The sequence below is a fragment of the Hemiscyllium ocellatum genome, chromosome 7 (genome assembly GCF_020745735.1).
Source record: "Hemiscyllium ocellatum isolate sHemOce1 chromosome 7, sHemOce1.pat.X.cur, whole genome shotgun sequence".
Lineage (NCBI taxonomy): Eukaryota > Metazoa > Chordata > Chondrichthyes > Orectolobiformes > Hemiscylliidae > Hemiscyllium > Hemiscyllium ocellatum.
The window spans coordinates 103,356,848-103,378,941 of NC_083407.1; the positions used below are offsets into that span (position 1 = coordinate 103,356,848).

General features: G+C 43.3%; 1 protein-coding gene across 1 annotated transcript in view; it reads right to left on the reverse strand.

The window, feature by feature from the left end:
* Window positions 1-22,094, reverse strand: part of LOC132817661 (uncharacterized) — a 63,681-nt gene that overhangs the window by 4,500 nt on the left and 37,087 nt on the right. The gene's annotated exons all lie outside the window — the stretch shown is intronic.

Here is a 22,094-nt window from a genome sequence, read left to right on the forward strand (position 1 = left end):
GACTCTTAATTCCTTTTTTTAGCATCACCAATTCTTCTTCCCACTATCAGAAGTATTTATTCGATAAGTCTCTTTCCTAGTTCCCTCAGCTAGCTTGTGTCGACGACTCAACTTTCCTTTCAGAGTTTCACTTTGCTAAAGTAACACTATTCATCTCCTGCTAGAAATGTTCTAATTATTGAATGTTTAGTAATCTATTCTTTTATTTTCACTTGTGAAACTTTGAAATGCTCTTGTGATACATTACATGTTCCTATGAGTCTTCTGTGAAACATGGGCACATAACTCAACACTGAGACTTCATTATTTTGATTTAAGAACGTCCCTGAATTAATTTTAATGGACCTCTAATCTCATGGCCATAAATCCATTCAAAAAGCAAAACCTTGTAGATTCATTTGCAGAATCTCTTGTGAGAAGCAAGAAATTATTAAAAAATGTAATCTTTTGTCTCACTGGTGTGGGTATTCATGATAATGTGCCTTAAACGTGGTTAGGAGAAAGTGAGAACTGCAGATGCTGGAGATCAGAGTTGAAAAATGTGGCGCTAGAAAAACGCAGCAGGTCAGGCAACATCCGAGGAGCAGGAGAGTCGATGTTTTGGGCATAAACCCTTCATCTGGAATGTGGGCTGGGAGGGAAGAGGGCTGAGAGATAAAAGGAAGGGTGGGTGTGGGGCTGGGGTAAAGGTAACTGGGAAGGCGATAGTTAGATTCAGGTAGGAGTGGTGATGGTGATGGTGATGGGTTGGAGTTGAGGATGGAGTTGGAGCGGAGAGGTGGGAAGGAAGATGAAAAGGTAGAACAGGTCCAGAAGGCGGTGTCGAATTGGAGGGTCGGATCTGGGAGGAGGTGTGGAGAGAGGAGATGAGGAAACTGGTGAAGTCGACATTGATGCCGTGTGGTTGGAGGATCCCAAGGTGGAAGATGAGGTGTTCTTCCTCCCGGCTGGACTTGGTGGTGGAGGAAACCCAGCAATTGAATGTCCTTGGCGGAGGTGGGGGCAGGGGGGAGTTGAAGTGGTCGGCCACAGGGCAGTGGGGTTGGCTAGTGCCTGTGTCCCAGAGATGTCCCCTGAAGTGTTCCATGAGTTGCTGTCCTGTCTTCCTAATGTAGGGGAGACCACATTGGGAGCAATGGATCCAGTAGATGAGGTGTTTGGATGTGCAGAAAAATCTCTGCCAGATGTGGAAGGATCTTTTGGAGGTTTTAGACTGATGTGATCTCTTCAATGTGCCCTATGTTTACAGATGATAGCCAAGTCACTATGATTGTTTTATTCACAAATTGCTAATGGTTTCCTGGAATATTTTGGGCATAAAGTTAGAACCCTGAATAAATGGTATCTCAAGTGGTAGTTAATAACCTGCTCAGTGATGCCCAGCTTGGGTTCCACCAGGGTCACTCAGCTCCTGACCTCATTGTAGCCTTGGTTCAAACATGGACAGAAGAACTGAATTCCAGAGGTGAGGTGAGAGGGACAGGCCTTGACATTAAGGCTACATTTGACCAAATGTATCATCAAGGAGCCCTAGCAAAACTGGAATCAATAGGAATCAAGGGAAAACTCTCTCCTGGTTAGAGTTATACCTAGCACATAGGAAGTTGGTTATGATTGTTCGAGGTCAATCATCTCACCTCCAGAACATCTCTGCAGGGGTTCCTCAGGGTAGTGTCCTAGGCTCAATCATCTTCAGCTGCTCCATCAATGACCTTCCATCCATCATAAGGTCAGAGTGGAGATGTTTACCAATGATTACACAATGTTCAGCACCACTCGTGACTCCTCAGATACTGAAGCAGTCCATGTTCAAATGCTGTAAGATCTGGACAACATCCAGGCTTGGGCTGACAAGTGGCAAGTAACATTTCAACCACACAAATGCCAGGCAATGACCATCTCCACTAAGAGACAACCTAACCACTACCTCTTGACATTCAATGGTGTTACCATCACTGAATCCCCCACAATCAACATCACTGAGGTTATCATTGACCAGAACCTCAACTGGACACACCATACAAATGCAATGGCTACACAAGCAGGTCAGAGGCTAGGAATACTGCAGTCAGTAACTCACTCCTCTGTCTCCAAAGCCTGTCCACCATCTACAAGGCACAGGTCAGGATTGAGATGAAATACTCCCCACTTGCCTGGGTGGATGCAGCGAGAGCAACACTCAAGAAGATCCCCTCCCTGAAACCACACACCATTCTGACTTGGAAATATATTGCCATTCCTTCACTGTCTCTGAATCAAAATCGTGGACCTCCCTCCTTAACAGCATTTGAGGTGTATCTCCAGCACACGGACAGCAGCAGTTCCAGAAGGCAGCTCACCTTCATCTTCCCAAGGGCAACTAGAGGTGGGCAATAAGTAAGTGTCCAGCCAGCAATGTACACAGCCCATGAATGAAAAAAAGAGTAAAGAGCTGAACTAACCTTTGCACTACCATCCTCACTATATTTGTAATTCAAAGAAATAGCTCTGGGATTCGGGCAGTCATATCCACAACCGATGTCTTGTTTTCATTTTTGGGAATAATCTGACACAGTTTACTGACATTCGACCAAATGGTTCTTCAAAAATTCGCCGAGATGTCAAAGGGGCTGGTCTGATTACATGTTGAAGTTTTGCTACCATCTGACATATATATGGTATGTTCTACAGAACTGCATGACATCTTTATGAAGTCCTGGCCATGTAACATAGTGGTGTTTAATGCCTGTGTTTCCTGTATTCCTACATGTTCTGACTTAGAAAATTTATGTGCTATCTGCAATATCTCTTTACAATAACTGGGTGATACCACTTTTTATGAATGACTGTCATTGTTCACCTGCAGAGTTATGATTGTCTAAGTTCATCTCCACTTCCTCATTTCTTCAATACAACCAGTAGAACTAGCTGTCTGAGTCAATTGACCAGGGGGTGCAGTGCATACCCCATCCTCTAGGAGACAGTGAGGACACTGATACCCCATCCTCTGTGTGCCTTCAATTCTGAAATGTTTGGATAGCCAGGGTTTCCATTTCGCTGTCTCTACATATCGTTGGTGATCGTAACTCTGATGATCCCAAATCAGTCGATCAAGATATCTGAATAGATAACTAATAGTAAAGGAGGAAACACTGGGAATGCACTCAGGTATAAATAAACTCCCACCCCTTCAACCTTTAATACTCAAGGATTGCTGAGCCCTTACACACGGGTGGCCCCAGTTTTGGGCAGTTCTGTGATTACCTTAGACGTTGAGGCAGGTTTAGTGAATTTAGATTTATCTTGGTCCTTGTCAGATCCCTTCTTTTCCTGACTGTGACGTCTTGCTGAACGTTTCTGCAGTGATAAGAGAAAGTTTCAGAAATGCTGCATGTAGTTTTCTCTGACTGTACAACTTCTACTACAATGACCAAGACAGAGCCATCAGATCGAGACCATATTTCTGCTTTCGAGACCGTGTGTAGCCATTGAGCAGTGTGGGAGTGCTGGCTGCACACCCCACTCATTAGAAGATGCTGTGATTCCTGAGTCAGTTCCAATCGGAATGTACAGATTGTGTCCCCCTCCTTACTGTCCATTTCTGGTCACAATCAGATGCCCAGACCTCTCATGGTGCCCTGATGCAACAGAAAGAGACACCGTGAATAAATCAAACTTCACCAAAGGAGGGGAAAGTCCAAAATCACACCTGGGGACAAAGCTACCTCACTGAGCTTGAATGTACAGAATCACTGCACAGCTTTCCCATCCTTCCAACTTTGGATAATCAGGGATCACTGCCTCCTTCCCACTGGATCAGGATGTTTGGCTTCATCAGCTGCAGGCCCAGCTGAGGCTGAAGGATTACCTTGTGCTTTAAGGCCTTTTTCAGAATTGGATGATCTGCCTCTTTTATTGAACCTGATGATATTTTCGTGACGAAATCCAGGGTGGGATCGCTGTCTGAAAGATCCTGAAGAGAAGAATATGGTTATTTGTTGCAGTGTTGCTTCTATTTCTTTTGTTACTCTAGACTCTTATTCTGAACAAAGAAGGCCATTGAGATCTTGGAATACTTGGGCAGATAGGAATCATAGAATTCCTGCAGTGTGAAAAGAGGCCATTTGTTTCATTGAATCTGTACTGACCTTCCAAAGAGCATTCCACCCAGACTTCACCCTATCCCCATAACCACATTTTAACTGTGGCTAATCCACCTGACATGCACACTACAGGTCTTTATGAGTCTGAGGACAGAGCATTTGCTCCTGATCTGGATGATGTGTCCAGGCCCACAGATGGCAGGGCCTCTGCGGTGGCCTCCCACAGGATGGGTCGGGGGGTAGTGGTCAGTCTTCCCTCCCCATCTCCCCTCTCTCCCCTTTCCCTCAGGAGAGGCAGTCTCCCCTCTGTCTAATTTTGAAACCATTGATTTCAGCAAGGAACATAGAACAATAAAAAAGTTACACATCTCTTATATTTAAATCTGAACAATTTTTTAATCATCCTGTTCAGAGAAATAATTACACACCTCTGGCACAGGTGGGACTTGAACCTGGGCCTCCTGGTCAATGTTACCTCTACACCACATATATACCACAACAGCAAGGGATCCAAAACTGATCCCTGTAGAACAATGCTGCAAATCACCTGCCACTCGCAAAAACATTGTCAAACATTGTCCATTGTTTCCTGTCACTGAACCAATTTCAGATCCATTTTGCCACATTCCCCTGTGTGCAATTGGCTTTAATTTTTCTGATATACCAGACCTTGTCAAATACTTTCCTCAAATCCAGGTCGACAACATCCACTGCACGAGCTCGTCAATCCTCTCTGTTACTGCCTCAAAAAATTCAATTTAGTCTCTAAGACACAGCCTCCCCTTAACAAAACCATGCTGACTATCCCTGATTAATCTGTGCCTTTCCAAATAACAGCTAATTCTATCTCTCAGTCTTGATTCTAATAATTTGCCCACCATCAAAGTCACAATGACAAGCCTCTAATTACTAAGCCTAGCCCTCACATCTTTTTTCAGTAATGGTACAATGTTTGCAGAGTTCCAGTCTCGGGGACCTCGACTGTATTGAGTGAGGATTGGAAAACCTCTCATATTTTCTCTTTCTTTTAATTTATTGTTTTAATTACATTATTGTGGAGGTCTGTTATTCTGAACTTTTATTTCTTTATTTTTCTAATTTATTACTGTGATTTTGTACTGTTGTGGGACTGTAATGCTGACAATTTTTTTTCAAATTTCTTTTAAGAATTTATACTGAAGAATCTTTACTGAGTTACCTTTCACCCAAGATGGTGCCGTAAGTGATGGTTTGTAAACTTTTCACTCCACTCATCTGACAATAAAGCTCATTCAAATTCAAAACAATCTTCAGAGCTGTCTATATTCCCGCCCTGACTTTGAAGAATACAGTTTTAAACTTGATTATTGATCAGTCGAAAGATCATGTGAACAATGTTGGTGCCCCTGGCTCTCACATAGACTAATTTATGTGCAGGATTTCACAACATCCAATTGCTAAGTTCTGTTGGACCCAAAACTCTGATTTCTCTCCACAGCTGCTGCCAGACTTGCTGAGCTTTTCCCACAATTTCTCTTTATGTTACAATCCATCCAACACTGGTGATTTATTCACCCTCTGGAAGGTCAGTCCATCCAGCAGTTCCCCTCTCACTGTGTTTATTGTATCTACTATTTCACACTATTCATTCTTAACTAGAATATCTCCCACATTTGTGGCTGGCATCAAATCAGGGCATAGAGTTACTGTAGAGGACTGCCACAAAATACCAGGAGGAATAATAAGCTCGACCACTAAGTGGTTAGGTATTGATTCTTTTTGGTGCCTGTGTTTTGGCAGTGGGAATGAAGGAGTTATAATTCCTTGGAGAGTCTGAATCTAAACAAAGTGAAGGAGCAAAGGGATTGAGAGGGACTGATTTATAGCTGTCCCACAGTGACAGCAGAGCGAGCAGGCAATTCCCGGAGTGGCAGTGGAGTGGGCCGGAGCCGGAGCTGGAGTGGTGGCTGAGTGTGTCCTGGATGGAGACCGGCCCCTAGAGGCAGCATGGCCTGGTATTCTGGGGCTGGCAGGCACCGGCTCATGTTGGAGAGAGGTTGGAACTGAAGTACTTTATGGTCACTTTCCAGGATCTTTCTGGACTTTTTAAACTCTCTTTGCATGCTGAACTCAGTAACAGCACTTAAAGTATCTGTACCGAGGTACTCTGTATCTGAGATGGTGTTGAGTGGTGACATTACAAACCTTTCACTGCATTCATTCGAGTGCAAGTGACAAGAAAGGCTCTTCTATTCTAGGACAATGAAAATGCGAGGAAAACTCAGGGGTTCATTGCTGACTGTTCAGTTCAAAGGGGGGTCTGCATGATTCACTGCAACTCCAGTATTGACAGGGACAGATCTGGAGTTGGCAGGCTCCTTACTGCTCACCAACCCAGCAATGTCTTCCCACTGATGGTGATGTTTGGATGGCCTCCAGCCACTACGTGGAGAGAACAGATTCCTCCCTCCTCACAGCCAGGGCCTCTGGAGCACCATTGGAAGAGAACCATGTCCCCTCAGGAGTAATGTCAGCCACATCTCTCCACCCACATGTTTCTCCAGAGCATGTGCAGCCAGATGCTCGCCATCTGTTTAAGAACCATTGGCTTCCTTTAGGTGGGATCGTGTATACCTGAAACCTGGTCACCACTGACAGGCGTGACACCAGGGAGCAGTGTGGGAATGCTGCCTGAATGGGTTTAATAGGCATGTGCGGTTCACATCTCACCCTCTGCATGGCCATTGCTGGATACAATCAGATGCTCAGCTCTTTCCATCTTTAATTATCGTCACTGATCCACCTGTTGTTTAATTTATCATCCAAGGGAACAGACCAAAAAATAAATCAACTTCTACCACAGGAGATAAAAGTCCAGAATCTCACCCAGAGGACAAATAAACTGCATTCCTGACCACAACCCACTTACAACACCATAAATTACTGACCGTTTCCTCATGTTTATTGTAATTTTCAGTTGTGTTCTCACTGCTGAGATCTCCACCTGACACGAGAATGGCAATTCCATGATCTGAGCTTCTCTTCGGTGAAGAGTCAGGAGATCTCTCTGAATATTTCTACATTAAACAAAAAGGTAATTTTTTCACAATGCTTTCATCTTTTCCAAACACCTTTCCCCATCTCCTACATTGAATAAGACAGAGCTATCAGCTCTAGGATCTGTTTCCCCATTGGGAAGTTGGTATCCGAGGTAACAGCTGAGCAATGGCTCTAGGTGAGTGATCCCCCATTTCCCGGGTGATGAACGTTCATTGTGAACGCAGAACCCTTTTAACAAATCTGCTCATTGTCTTTCTTGTACGTGGTAAAGGGAGGTTTGTAAAATGGACAGAATTAATTACACATTGGATTGGAGTTTTATCTCGAGTGTTGAAGATGGTTAATGAACTCGGGCTGTTCCTGTCGACTCATTTCAGGTGATTACCAGACAAGTAACTCAGATTCTAGCCATCATTCAGAAGTACAAAGATTGGTGCTGGTGTTGGTGAAGACTAGCCCAGAAAAATAGGCTTTCAGGCAGAAGTTCAAAATATTGCTGAGAGATAGTTTGGGTATAAACAGACAGAGATCACTGGTATTCATGAAAGTACATGATTTGGTTAACAACTTGATTTTCAGGCCAAACAATATTGGGCAAATTTTTCCCAAATACTTCATGCGGAAAAGAGCCTCTGAGATGGCTCTTGATCTGCAAACCAATTTACCTCACTGTGACCATAAAACATAGAACATAGAACAGTACAGCACAGAACAGGCCCTTCAGCCCACGATGTTGTGCTGACCATGTCAGGGAATTGAAGCACATGATGGGAAATGACCATCCGGAGGCTGCTTGAAGAAATGATTGTCACTGAGTTGCCTGGCAACACTCATTAAAGAGGCTGCACAGCATTTCTACATCTAATATTTGAGCAAACACCCTTTCTGAACGGCGACTGGGAGGAAACAAGTCATTGCCAAGGACTTAGGGCACCATTGTAGGATAGAATCGATATTTGAAGGGATGAAGAGGATTGGCCATGTGTAATACCTCCTCCAGCAGTCAGCATGTGTCTCTGCCCATGATAGGCACTTCACCTTCTTCAAAGAGGCAGTGAGGGGAAGAGGGTTCGCTGGCTAGCTTTATTACCTCCGGAGCTAACCTGCTTTCTCACGATATTCGTCCCTCCCTCCTGCAGGAATGAGGTCTGTTTGTGAGAGTCTTGTGAAGTGTTGTGTACCTGTCATGGTGTCATTCTGATGCTTTCTGTGTGAGCTTTAAGTTATAGATAAATCAAGAGTTACAGACTAGCTTAATGATCATGGTAGGAAGCAAAATGAAAATTTTCTTCAAGTGTTAATTTGTAAAAATTGTATAAATTAAAGCTACAAAGAAGAACAGAATAGATTTTCTGAAAGCAAATTCATGCTGGAAAAATAAATTACTGAACCTTTTTTGAAGGAAAGATAAGATTAATTCACTGGAGTAATATATTTGGATTTTTAATCAACCTTCAATATGATCCACCACCTAATGGAGTTGTGATTAATGTCAAAACATGGAGTCAGGGAAGAAAGAGCAGAAAAGATAGCAGATGTAAAGGGATGGTCCATTGAGCTGAGTACAAGGAACATTGCTATTCATCAGTTACAGAAGGAGTTTGGCCTCAGGTGTACAAAAGCAGTAATTGTTTTTAAAAAATTGAAATGTTGGGGAAAATATCAAATTGCTGAGAAAACACAGTGATATAGAAACTGCACAAGAAGAAAATCTAGAAACTGCTAAACAAACTGGTAGAATGGGTTTGTAAATTGTAAATGTAATGTAACAATATTACAATACTGACTACAGTAACATGTTAACTTGTTCAACTTCACATTTCATAATCATTTTTAAATTATTTCATATTTTAAAAATGGTCTTCCCCAAGATGTCCCATCATGAATTCTGTTTGGCCCATCCCTGGCACTCAATTTTTGTGAAATAATATTTCTTTGTTCAGCTATTCTTAATGTGTTTATTCTTATTCATTTAAAGCTGTCTTGAATCTGTAGCATCTCAATGCTGTTTATAATCTGCTGTCTTCACACATGTATTCTTGTATTGAATCAATGCCTTTTAAATTCTATGGTCTTACATTTTCATCAAATTTTTAATCTCCATTATTACAATGTTGCAGTATTTTATCTATAAGATTTTCAATTCTTTCTAATGACAATTCTACATGTAACTCTTACATTAAAGTTTTAAATTCAGTAAACAAAACTATATTATATTAATTCTTTTAAGCTTTGCACTGTGTTCAATGGCAACACTGCATCTTTGTATGGCTAAGTTGGGTTTTACTGCTTTTTTTAATGATTAGCTTATTGGGTTTCCAAACATCTGCAGCCAAGGTGAAGATTTCCTGTGTCTTCACAGGCAATTTCCAAGGTGAGATAGATAGGTTCTTGAGTACCAAGGGTTACTGGAGGAAGCGGGAGAATGGGCTTGAGTAACTTATCAGCCAAGATTGAATGGTGGAGCAGACTCAATGGGCTGAGTGGTGTACATTCTTCTCCTTTATCTTATGGTCTTATGGTCTTTAGTCGTGGGTCTGGAGATAAAGTGGGGACATTAATAATTACTTAAAGGGGCTCAACAGAAATGGTGGTGGGAGTGGCGGGGGGGGGGGGGGGTGGAGGTGCAGCTGGAAGGTTATCATAGCCACTGGGATAGCAACAGAAAAGGGAAGATGAAGGAAGGGGGAGAATTCTCGTGTCACTGGTGGAACTTGCAAGTCACTGATACTGTGGAGAAATTAGAACCTTGCCCAATCAAATCACAAGCCAACTGTGCACTAACAAAATAAAATGACTGACACCACACGCAAAGAAGTGGAATTATTTAGTTTTTTTTGGGTAACATAGAACATAGAACATTACAGTGCAGTAAAGGCCCTTTGGCCCGCCATATTGCGCTGACCTGTGAAACCAATCTGAAGCCCATCTAACCTACACTATTCCAGTCTTGTCCATATGCCTATCCAATGACCATTTAAATGCCCTTGAAGTTGGCGAGTCCACTACTATTGCAGGCAGTGCGTTCCATACCCCTACTACTCTCTGAGTAAAGAAACTAGCTCTGACATTTGGCCTAGATCTATCAGCCCTCAATTTAAAGCTAAGTCCCATCATGCTAGCCATTGCCCTTCGAGGAAAAAGGTTCTCACTGCCCAACCTATCTAACCCTCTGATTATCTTATGTGTCTCAAGTCACCTCTCAATCTTCTTCCCTCTAATAAAAACAGCCTCAAGTCCCTCAGCCTTTTCTTGTAAGACCTTCCCTCCATATCAGGCAAAATCTGAGTAAATCTCTTCTGAACCCTTTCCATAGCTTCCACATCCTTTCTATAATGTGGTGACCAGACCTGTACGCAATACTCCAAATGTGGCCGCACCAGAATTTTGTACAGCTGCCCCATAATCTCATGGTTCCAAAATTCAATCCCTCTCCCAATAAAAGCAAACACACCGTATGCCTTCTTAACAAACAAATAAACCTGGGTAGCAATTGTCAAGGATCTATGTACCTGGAAACTGCGATCTCTCTGCTCATCTATACTACCAAGAACCTTACCATTGACCCAGTACTCTGTATTCCTGTTACTCCTTCCAAAGTAAATTATCTCACACTTTTCCTCAGTAAACTCCACTTGCCACCTCTCAGCCCAGTGCTGCAGCTTATCTATGTCTCTCTGAACCTACAACATCCATCATCACTATTCACAACTCTCCTGACCTTAGTGTCATCCGCTACTTTACTAACCCATCTTTCTATGCCCTCATCCAGGTCATTTATAAAAATGAAAAGCCACATTGGACTCAAAACAGATCCTTGTGGTACACCACTATTAACCGAACTACAGGATGAATATTTCCCATCAACCACCACCCCTCTATCTTCTTTCAGCTAGGCAATTTCTGATCCAAACCAGTAAATTACCCTCAACCCCATGCCTCCATGTTTTGTGCAATAGCCTACCGTGGGGAACCTTGTCAAACACCTTACTGGAATTCATATACAACACATCAACAGCTTTACCCTCATCCACCTGTTTGGTCACTTTCTCAATGAACTCAATCAGGTTTGTGAGGCACGACCTACCCTTCATAAACTGTGTTGACTATCCCTAATCAACTTATTCTTTTCTAGATGATTATAAATTCTATCTCTTATAACCCTTTCCAACACTTTACCCACAACCAAAGTAAGGCTGACAGGTCTATAATTTCCAGGGTTGTCTCTACTCCCCTTCTTGAACAAGGGAACAACAGTTGCTATCCTCCAGTCTTCTGGCACTATTCCTGTGGACAAAGACAGCATAAAGATCAAAGCCAATGGCTCGCAAATCTCCTCCCTGGCTTCTCAGAGAGTCCTAGGATAAATCCCATCATGCCAAAGGGGCTTAGCTATTTTTACACTTTCCAGAATTGCTAACATCTCCTCCTGATGCACCTCAATCCCATCCAGTCTAGTAGCCTGTATCTCAGTATTCTCCTCAGCTACTTTGTCTTTTTTTAGTGTGAATACTTATGAAAAGTATTAATTTAGCATTTTCCCTATCTCCTCGGACTCCATACACAACATCCCACTACTATCCTTGACTGGCCCTAATCTTACTCTCGTCATTCTTTTATTCCTGATATACCTATAGAAAGCCTTAGGGTTTTCCTTGATCCTATCCACCAATGTCCTTTCATGTCCCTTCCTGGCTCTCAGCTCTCGCTTTCGGTCTTAACTGGCTAACTTGTAACTCTCAAGCACCCTAACTGAGCCATCACATTTCATCCTAACATAAGCTTTCTTTTCTTCTTCCTCTTGACAAGAGATTCAACTTCCTTAGTAAACCATGGCTCCCACGCTCGACAACTTCCTCCCTGCTTGACCAGTACATAATTATCAAGGATACGCAGTAGCTGGCCCTTGAGTAAGCTCCACATTTCAATTGTGCCCATCCTCTGCAGTTTCGTTCCCCATCCTAACATCCTAAATCTTGCCTAATCACATCGTAACTGCCTTTCTCCTAGCTATAACTCTTGCTCTGCAGTATATACCTATCCCTTTCCATTGTTAAACATAACAGAATTGTGGTCACTATCACCAAAGTGCTCACCTACCTCAAATCTAACACCTGGCCTGGTTCATTACCCAGTACCAAATCTAATATGGCTTTGCCCCTTGCTGGCTTGTTTGCATACTGTGTCAGGAAACTCTCCCGCACACATTAGACAAAAACTGACCCATCTAAAGTCCTTGAATTACAGTATTCCCAGTCAATATTTGAAAAGTTAAAGTCTCCCATAGCCCTGTCACTCTCACTCCTATGAGGATCATCTTTGCTATCCTTTCCTCTACACCTCTGGAACTATTTGGAGTCTTATAGAAAACTTCCAACAGGGTGACCTCACCTTTCCTGTTTCTAATCTCAGCCCAACCTATCTCAGTAGACGAGTCCTCAAACATCCTTTCTGTAACCATAATACTGTTCTTGACTAACAGTGCCACACCACCCACTCTCTTACCATTTTCTCTCTTCTTCCTGAAACATCTAAATCCAGAACCTTCAATAACCATTCCTGTCCCTGCTCTACCTATGTCTCTGAAATGGCCAGAACATTGAAATCCCAGGTACCAACCCATGCTGCAAGTTCACCCAGCTTATTCTGGATGTCCCTGGCCGGTCGAGCGCGGGAGCCGTGGTTTACTTAGGAAGTTGAATCTCTTGTCAAGAGGAAGAAGAAGGCTTATGTTAGACTGAAATGTGATGGCTCAGTTAGGGCGTTTGAGAGACACACTTCAAACCAACTTCTTGCTTACTGGTGCCTTTTTGTGATCTTGAAATCTTCGTTCTGACTTCACTACTCTCAACCTCTGGTATAATTGAACTATAATTTCGCCTGCTGAATTAGTTTAAATTCCCCTGTGAACTAGTTTAAAATGGAGGAGGATGTTTCACATTTGAGGCTCTGTTTGGGAGAATTGTAGTAATCATGCCTTCACTCACTCATTCAGTAGTGCCCTCCCACTGGTTTGGTTTCAATTTGTACTTCATTGGCAGATAATTCATTCTCTAATAATGAACACAAAGAATTATGTCCTGGAGAACACTTCTCAGCTACCATATTTGCACACATCACTATAAGTATGCATGGATGCCATTTATCATTTGCAATGGATGCATTTCTTTAGTTGGGGAAACATGTTGCTGGCTGGCAGACTGCTCGAGCTCCCAATGTGACATAAAAGCTTTGGTTGTTTAATGTACATTTGGATCAGGTGACACACCTCAGAGCTCCTTACAGAGACATGATATTGACCTCCTCAGCAAGCCTCCCAGTTGCACTCTGTGAGGATGTAACTTGAAGTTTCATTGTGATGAACATGAGGGCTTAGGAGTTCCTTCAGTAATGGTCACTTTTCTCACATTCCTCATGGACTATCGCTCAACCATCTGACATGAACCTCATGGTGGTTGGATGGCCTTGTGTTAACTCCAAAGGTAACACAGTAGGAGACAGGAACATTGTCAGAAAGCCCAGTGATAACTGCAACCTCGGCTGGTTGTTGTACAGCAGCAGGTGAAGGGCCACCAAGGGGCTGGATGGATCCACAGGTCTCACTATCACTTTCTTGAACTCTCTGAAAAACATTGACAGCTCCGACTGAGGATGTTTGGACCTTCATCACCAAACTATCAGAAGGATTGGATGGCAATCCCATCCCAGTGGCTGTCAAGGTCACAGCTGCCCTGAATCTTTCTGCCACTGGCTCATTTCAAGGAATAACTAGGAACTCATGTGGAATCTCCCAATCCTTAGCCCATAAATGTATCCAGGATATGACTGATGCCACTTTGTTGCAGATAACTGCCGTTTCTCTCCTTGCCCTGAAACAAGGGGAGTTGAGCGGTCTAGGCAGTGGGACTATTTCCCATTGCTGACATCCCCCTAGATGCAGGGTGCTACTGACTGCACCCATTTTGCTTTGACGACACCCTGTCACCAATCTGTAGAGTCCCTCAATTGAAAAGACTTCCATTCCATAATGCTCCAATGGTATGGTTTGATTTGATTTGATATATTGTAGTCACATATACCTAAGCACAGTGAAAAGTTTCATTTTGTGAGCAGTACAGGCAGATCTTGGCAAACCAGGACGTCCAGGACGATCCTAGGGTGCTTAGGCAGCGTGAGGCATACAAGGTTCCAGCTGCACAGGAGTTGCACGCAGTAAGGTCAATATTATTTGAAGTTCGAGAGGTCCTTTCAGCAGTCTAATAATGACAGGGAAGAAGTTGTTCTTGAACCTGTTGGTGCATGTGTTCAAGCTTCTGTGTCTTCTGCCTGATGAAAGAGGTTGGAGGAGAGAATCACCAGGGTGGGAGGGGTCTTTGATGATGTCAGCAGCCTTTTCCACAGCAACAAGAATTGGAATGCATGGATGGGGGGATTGGCTTCCATGATGGTCTGGGCTGTGCACACAACTTTCTGTAAGTGGCCATCGATGCCTGTTCATGGCGGGGGGTGTGTGGTCTGTTCCAGGTGCTGCGGAGCTGCCATGACTCTGAGATACTGCAGGTCTCACAGAATGAAGATATAATGCTCACATTCCAATAGGGTCGCAGCGTATCAGATGACAGGCCACCTTAGGGTGAGATTTCGATGCTTGGAGTCAACAAGGATTGGGAGGAGGGGTGTGCAGATAAAATGATTGATATCAGTCTTCTGAGGGTGAAGGTAGTGCTGATGATCAGAATGTTGATCAGGAGGGCTGACCAAGGCAGTGTAACAGAACAATGTGTTGTTGAGTGAGAACGTCACTGAGATCTGGAGTGAAACCTGCTTGGTTCCCAGGATGTGTTTGGACTTAATCCAATTGTTTATTATTCTGATGTTAACCGAGCAAGTATCTCCTGCACTGCAAAGTGAACGTGTGGACCATGTTACTTCTGCGGTCCTTTTCCTTTTCTGTTGCTGAATAATTGTCTTGTTATCCATCTAAGCATGTGCGTGATCTCTTTGACTGACCTCATTTTCAGATATCTTCGTGTTAGATTTTTCATTTGGTTATAAAAGTCAGAGTCAGTGAAACAGTGAACTGATGTTGTATGGCACTAAGTAGTTCTTATTAAGGCTTCAGTCAGCCTTATGTTCAAGTGTTGTGCAGTGAAATCTCTCAGAATAGCAAGCAGTTTGAGATAAATTCTGAGGAATCTCTTTTCGATCTTGCTATCATTGTTAACCTTTTAATATTTCAGAGAGTGCATAGACAGCTATGATTTGGAGGTGCTGGTGTTGGACTGGAGTGGACAAAATTAAAAATCACACAACACCAGGTTATATTCCAACAGGTTTATTTGAAAGCACTAGCTTTCAGAGCACTGCTCCTTCATCAAGTGGTTGTGGAGTATAAGATCATAAGTCTTATAACCTGGTGTTGTGTGATTTTTAACTTCCTTGACTGCTAAGTTGTCCTGAAATGCTGGAGTATCCTGTAGGACAGGACTTAACCTGCAAGAGGCAGCTTTTCCTGGCAATGATCTGATGAGGGACATGTGAGATGCCCATTGTACATCTACCAGCCTTCAGTGGTAATACACTCCCTTAAAAAGCTGATACATAGAAAAGAAGGTTGAGGAATGATGGAATGAAAGTCAGAAGGAAATGAGAAAGTTGGTAAAAATGTATCCATTTGTGGTGGACTCAAGAAAAATGATGACATGAAAGTTCGATGGTCACTAATGAATGTGATCCATAATGGAAGAGTATTGATTCAGCAGTTGAGGGAGAAGAGGGGGAAAGAACCAGCCAGTGATTTCCATGTCTAATTTTGCCCTGATAACAGGTGGCTTCATGGAGTGTGCAATCACAGGGTCACAGAGGTGTACAGCACGGAAACAGACCCTTCGGTCCAACTCATCCATGCCAATTTCCAGATTTCCGAAATTAATCTAATCCCATTTGCCAGCTTTTGGCCCATATCTCTCTAAATCCTTCCTATTCATATACCCATCCAACTGCCTTTTAAATGTTGTAATGCTACCAGCCTCCAGCAATTCCTCTAGCATCTCATTCCATACATGCACTACCCCCTGTATGAAAAAGTTACCCCTTAGATCCCTTTTAAATCATTCCCCTCTCACCTTAAACCTATGCCCTCTAGTTCTAGACTCCCCTACCCTTGAGTCAAGACCTTGCCTCTTCATCCCATTCGTGCCACTCATGATTTTATAAACCTCTATAAGATCAGCCCTCATTCTCCGACGCTCCAGGGAAAATCAATGCTGAATCCTGCAAGTGTTGCTTCCTCCCACTGTATCATCTCTGGTGGAATAGGAATTATGATGGAGGTGTCTGGGACATCAGCTGTGAGGTAAGATTCTGGAAGTTCTGAAGAAGGGTCACAAAACATCAACTCTGCTTTTCTATCCACACAGCTATTGAGTTTCTCCAGAAATTCCTCTCCTTGTTTCAGATCTCTCGCATCCACAGCTTTTATTTTATTACATACAAGATTCTGGAAGAGCCTCTGTGAAGCCTTGCTGCACTGGGCTGGCCGATGTCAATGTATCGTTCAGCCGACTGTTGCTAATTATTGTTAGCAATGCCGAGATTGCAGTGGATCGAAACATCATGAATAAATCAACTTTCACCCAAACAGGGAATACCCTGAAATCACACTCAGGGTTCAAACAGGTTCCACTGCACATATACAAACCCACACCGGGAATCTGGCTCAATATGGTCATGTCTCCACTCGACGTGCAAGGGTCATAGGGAACTTGACAGGGTAAAAGTGAAGAGATTGTTTCTACTTATGGGAGAAGCTAGAACCTGAGGGTATAATCCCTGATCAAGGAGTTGTCTAGTTAGGACTGAAATGAGGAGGAATTTCTTCCCTCAGAGGGCAGTCATTCTGTCAAATTCTTTAACTCACAGGGCTAGGTCTTCCATGTATTCAAGGCAGAGACAGAAAGATTTTTAATCATTCTGCGAATCAATGTTAATGAGGAAAAAAGGCCAGGAAGTGGACTTGAGGATTATTAGATCAGCTGTGATCTCATTGAATGGCAGGGTAGATGGGATGGATTGAATGACCTACTTTCGTTTGTATGTCTCACTGTCTCCCTCTGAGTCAGAAGGTCTGGGTCCATACACCACCTTGTCCCAGATATACCTCTGGTTGATTGAAAATATTGTAAAATCACCTCACAAACATCTCACCCCTTCAGACTTTAAGACACAGAGAATACCTACCCCATCTTGTGGATAATATCTTCATATTTGCCTTTTTCAGCTACAGCCCGAGTCTAGGAGAGTTCACTAATTACCTGAGAAATTGAACCTTTTTTCGCCATTTTAGGATCAAAATCAGATTCCCAGTCAGTCTCTGAACCCGAACTTGATGATGCTGAATGTCTGGGTATGTTCAAATATTTCTAAACGGAAAGATATTATTATTTTTAACACTGCAGCATTTACTTTTCTCTTGCTGTGCATTGCCTTGTACACAGAACAATGTAGACCAGTGTGATCATATGGTCTGTTTATTGACTGTAAAACAAGAAGCTAAGGTTATGACTGAGACATTCAGTTTTCAGAACTGTTGGTGTGACTGTTTCACAGGTTATTGTTCAAGGACCTTTCAGTGCAAACATGTGACACTTTTCATCAACCCCTTCACCAGATACCTTCAGAATGGTGAAAGGAGATTTATTTAACAGATAGAACAACTTGCTTTTTGATGTTGGATCTTTCATTATTCTGCCGTATTGACCCTCGGTTATCGAATCAGGACATTCTAATCTGCTTCTTCCACATCATTACCAACTGGGTGGTGCAAGTAACTAGGGATCCATCTTTCATACAGTCATAGAGGGGCCAAACAACTCTAAAATTGTCCGCAATAACATCTTCTGGTTATTAATACCAGTGAAACCCATGCCATAACTATAGGATTTTAGCTGGAGCAAGAATCCATCAAATAAGCCGACACCATTAACTCGTTGGGGAGAGAGTATATTCTTGAGTTAGTTTAACTCATTTTTAAAGAATAAAGAGTTTGTGAGAAAATATCTTAAGGAACAGAGGAAATCTGAGCATGGCTTCTGTTCCTCCTCCACATTCCAGGGCCATGGCTACCCTCTTCACTTTCCCAAAATTCCCTGATGTGTTGTCATTGGAACAGGGAAGACCAGTGCAATCTGTGGTCTGCCAAACAGGAAGCCATGGTCACGGCTGAACCGTGTGATTTTCATGACTGTTACTCTGAGTGGTTTGGTGCATATTAGAATCATAGAATGCCTACAGTGTGGATGGACGGCATTCAGCCCATTGCATCTGCACCATCCCTCCAAAGTGCATTCCACCTTGACCCACCCCAACCCTGTAACCCTGCGTTTACCACGGCTAACCCGCCTAGCCTACCTATTCAAAGTTTGTGAGAAGATTTGTAGCTCGGGTGCTCGTTGTTGTGGTTCTGTTCGCCGAGCTGGGAATTTGTGTTGCAGACTTTTCGTCCCCTGTCTAGGTGACATCCTCAGTGCTTGGGAGCCTCCTGTGAAGCGCTTCTGTGATCTTTCCTCCGGTATTTGTAGTGATTTGAATCTGCCGCTTTCAGTTGTCAGTTCCAGCTGTCCGTTGCAATGGTCGGTATTTTGGGTCCAGGCGTTGCAGTGGTCGGTATATTGGGTCCTGGACCCAAAATACCGACCACTGCAACGGATAGCTGGAACTGACAATCGGAAGCGGCAGATTCAAACCACTACAAATGCCGGAGGAAAGATCACAGAAGCGCTTCACAGGAGGCTCCCAAGCACTGAGGATGTCACCTAGACAGGGGACGAAACATCTGCAACACAAATTCCCGGCTCGGCGATAAGAACCACACTAGCCTACCGATCCCTGGAGACTATGGGGCAATTTAGTATGGACAATCCATCTAACCTGCACATCTTTGGGCTGTGGGAAGATACCAGAGTACGCAGAGGAAACGCATGCAGTCAGAGGGAGGATGTGCAAACTCCACACAGACAGGCACCCAACTGTTCCCCCTCCCCTTAACCTGTGGCAGTTTATCTACCTGGTAAGTTCTTGGGCACTCCAGCCTTGCTGAGTGACAATGGACAGCCATCTCCACCAGCTCAACCTCTAACATTCAAAGTGGAGCAAGCACCTGAGATAGTACTTACCAAGTCTATTGTGGGTAAACGCTGATCTTCCTCTGAGATGCCCTTGTCTTTTCCTCGGGGCCTCGGAATGTCCACATTCTCCAAACATAAAGTGAAAGAGAAGATCACAGATTACTTTTTAATGTGAAAGGTGAGCAGAGAGAGACAGTGAGAAAGAGACGTAGGGACAGAGAGTATAGGGTGAAGCAGAAATCTGAAGGGGCAGAGACGATTAGGGGTGAAGAAGCCCTGAGTGACAGCTTTTTCATCATTGCTGGTCTCTGTGGCTTCAAATCTGCCCCTCCCCACGATTGGCAGCAATGGAGGGGAGAATGGGCAGCACAGCACATCCCTTCCTGCTCCCAGCTGCTGCCTTGAGCTGGGTACAACTTTATTTTGCACAAAAGATGTGTGTCAGTGAGATCCTTGCCATTGTGTTTGTTCCCTTTTGTGGTAAGAGAGAACACACTTTCTGTGTTAATTATAATTGTGTTGGCAGGGGTATGGGAACCAGAAGCAGTGTACCAAGGCATACAGAATTCGAGAAGAGAGATAGGTAGCTACATAACAGGGAATAGTAAGATCTTGAATAGGGGACAGCACGAGGGAGATAGTAATAAAGTCTAAATCAGCTGAGCATGTATGTACGGAAATGCACTGACTTTGATTAAAAGGATTAGCTCTGACAGAGACAGGACTCACTGAAGTGCAGGACTGGATGTTACACTTTCCTTAACACAAGGCACTCAGGAACGCTAGGAAAGGGTGAGAAGGAGTGACAATGGTGATTAAGGTCAGCATTATAGACAAAATCCATTTCGGAAAAGCTAAGGAACTAATTACATAACGTTGTGTAATCTATAAGCTACTGAACAGTGGAAAGGGTGTAAGGATGCACATTTGCCGACAATTACATGGATGTGCAATAATTAAAGAATAGTTATAATGGGAGCTTTATTCAAATATAGACTGGGAGTGTAGTGTACAGGGTAGAGAGGGAAAAAGTTGTTTGTGTGTGTGTTGTGTGTGTGTGTGTGTGTGTGTGTTCAGAGGAATTTTCCACAACAGGATGTTGCCAGTTCATTGGGAAAGGAATCTCTGCTAGATCTGGCTCATGGAAATGAGGTGGATCAAGTGACTATGGGAGAACATTTCGGGAACAGTGATCATTGTAGCATTCTGGAAAAGGATGCGGAACAATGCAGAGTAGGTAGCGTTAACTGGAGGAAAGCCAGCGTCAATAGGGTAAGGATGGGTCTGAGCTGAATACATTAGAATCAAAGATTGGCCAGAAAATATGACACCTGAAGAATGGGCGGAGATAGATCAAGCCCCTCAAAGGTTAAAGGTACAGCAAGTAAACCCATATCTCATTGGTTTCAGAAATAGCGATTAAGGTGAGGAAGCAAAAGGGTGCTTATGACAGCTGTCAGGTGGATAATACAATGACAAACCAGGTGGAACATCAAAGTTCAGGAGGGAACTGAAAAGACAAATAAAGATGCAAAGACAGCATATGACAAAAGGCTGGAGGTGAACATATAATGCTATAAAGTTTTCGACAGGAATATGAATAGCATTCCACACATTACTGCAGTGATTTTTACAACAGGTGGACCTCACTGTTTCCCTACAGTGTGGAAACAGACTCTTCGGCCAACCAGTCCACACCGACCTTCCGAAGAGTGACCCACCCAGACCCATTCCCCCTGACTAATGCACCCAACACTACAGGCAATTTAGCATGGCCAATTCACCTGACCCGCACATCTTTGGACTGTGGGAGGAAACCAGACCACCTGGAGGAAGCCCACGCAAACACAGGGAGAATGTGCAAACTCCACACAGATAGTCGCCTGAGGCTGGAATTGAAACCTGGGACCCTGGTGCTGTGAGGCAGCAGTGCTAACTGCTGAGCCACCGTGCTGCCTGAATAGAATATGAGTTCACTGATTGGATCAGTTTAACAGCTCCAATCAGGGAAACGTGGCTGACAGATATAAACAGGAGTGCCAAAGGTTCTGTTCACTCTGAGAGCTGGCTCTGTGGAAGCTAGACCAGTGTCAAGCACTATGCACGTGTAAATAAAGGGTGACTTGGTGATGGGATACCAGCCTCTGTGGAGTTATTTCACTTGTATGCTATGTAAGTCAAACACTGGCCAGAACGCACCTCACCCTGACCCTCCTGCTCTAGGTCCTGATCAGAAATCCAGGACTTTCAATCTGCAGCCTATAATTACATTTGATAATAAAACTGCTGATCAATGATCTGAGGCAGTTACTTAAGATATTGGTTAAATTAAATAACACCAAAGAACACAAAACTTGAAATGATACTGACAGTGGTATGCCTGAACTGCATAGTATTGTATATGTATATAATCACTTGATACGGACCAGGACCGACCCCTCAAAACATTTTTAAGCAGGAAACCCAGACTGTAACTTTGCTATTTGTTTGCAGTAAGTGTATAGTGGATATTCCCGGAGTGAATTCACTGAGTCGACTGCCATGTTTTAAACAAACAGAATTTATTCACAAAATGATGGAATGAAACACAAAGAACAGAAAATAGAATGCCAGATAGCTTATCCTATCCAAAACCTGACAGGCTATCCTGACTTAATGATGCTGTTTCAAAAAACATGCAACAGTCCCAATAAACAAACCCCTTTCCACAAAGAATAAAAATGGCACAGAAAGCTTTCAGGTTATGAAGTCAGAAAGGCAGAAGGAGGGAGGGAGAGAACCAGGATGGACTTGTCCCAGCAGCCTTTCTTCACACACACACACTACTGCTGAACTGAATCTAAAACCC